At 52.0% G+C, this 1,297-nt stretch overlaps 1 protein-coding gene across 1 annotated transcript in view; it reads right to left on the reverse strand.

The window, feature by feature from the left end:
- Positions 1-890, reverse strand: part of psd2 (pleckstrin and Sec7 domain containing 2) — a gene marked incomplete in the record, with an annotated part of 96,061 nt that extends 95,171 nt beyond the window's left edge. Inside the window, 1 exon segment of the mRNA XM_014026040.1 lies at positions 276-890.
- Positions 891-1,297: the final 407 nt, after the last annotated feature.

Consider the following 1,297-nt stretch of genomic DNA (forward strand, 5'->3'; position numbering starts at 1 on the left):
CACACACACACACACACACACACACACACACACACACACACACACACACACACACAAACACAACAGACACCTTCATAATGAAACCCCACGGCCCGAGTGGTGTGTGCCTCCCAGGCTCCATTAGCTCCATGAACACGGCTGTTATAAACCCCGGTGCAGCAGGCTGAGGCTCCTGTTAGCGACACATTTAAAGACCTCACTGATGCTGGTTTGACTAACAGCAGCGGGGCTCGTGCTCACACAGCTAGCTCTGATAGATGAACGTGTCGACTCACCCAGAAAAGAGCTGTCAGAGCTGAAAACCACCGTCCTCCCGGCGACGGACCGCTCTGCTTCCCTGCAGCCGCAGAGGACAAGCTTTATGAAACAGAAAACACTGAGGCCCTTTTTTTTTTTTTTTGTCCTCTGATCTTCCCCGCCGGTATGCGCGTGCGGCAGCTCCGCCGCTGACAGAGCGCAGCTCGCGGGGTGGGATGGAGAGGAGTCTAGCGCTTCCGCGCTGGCTGGCAGGGGCGCGCGGGAGGTCCGGGCTGAGAGAGTTACTTTTCCAGACTGATGAGTGGCTGAACAGACGTCCTCCTCCTCCTCCTCCTCCTCCTCTCTGCGGAGCGGCAGCTGAGAGAATCTGCTCCTCGTTGGACCACTGCGCCCGCGGTTCGAGCGGCGCGTGAGGGACGGGACGAGTCTCGGGCCTGACTCTCTGGATCCTCCAGAGCCGATCAGTCAGTTGCTGTTACACACGTGCTTCTTTACGATGCACAGATAAAACCAGCAGAACAGGTTTTTACTGGAGGTTAAAGATGAGTCCCAGATAGAGGGCACCGGTTTTTAAAGGGAGATTCTGGCCCAGTGCCGGCTCTAGCCATTTCGGTGCCCTGGGCGAGTTGAAGCGCCCACCCACCACAATTTGAACCCCTAAAAACGAGTTTGACAGTGTAAGGTACCATGGTAAACTTAGATTTATTTGCCCCCCCCGCGGGTGCGAGTTGTTTGGATTTTTTGCAGAATTTACAGATTTTTGAGTCTTTTTTATCAGGTAAACATCTGAAGAGGTTGACATGTTTGGCACAAAAAAAATACAGACTTGTTGTTATTGCGTTTGTCAACATGAACCACTACCTGAGGGGCACTACCAGTCTCTCCTATCAGAGTGTCGGAGACGGACGGATCAGCACAACGCCAATCAAATGAGATAGAGGATGGGGGCGATTGCATCATTGGGGGGGTGTTTTATGGGTAGAATAGTTTATTTTTCCTGTAACATTTCATTATAGTTTTTTAAGACAAAGCTAATTGA

Source organism: Austrofundulus limnaeus, unplaced genomic scaffold (genome assembly GCF_001266775.1).
Source record: "Austrofundulus limnaeus strain Quisiro unplaced genomic scaffold, Austrofundulus_limnaeus-1.0 Scaffold521, whole genome shotgun sequence".
Taxonomy (NCBI): domain Eukaryota; kingdom Metazoa; phylum Chordata; class Actinopteri; order Cyprinodontiformes; family Rivulidae; genus Austrofundulus; species Austrofundulus limnaeus.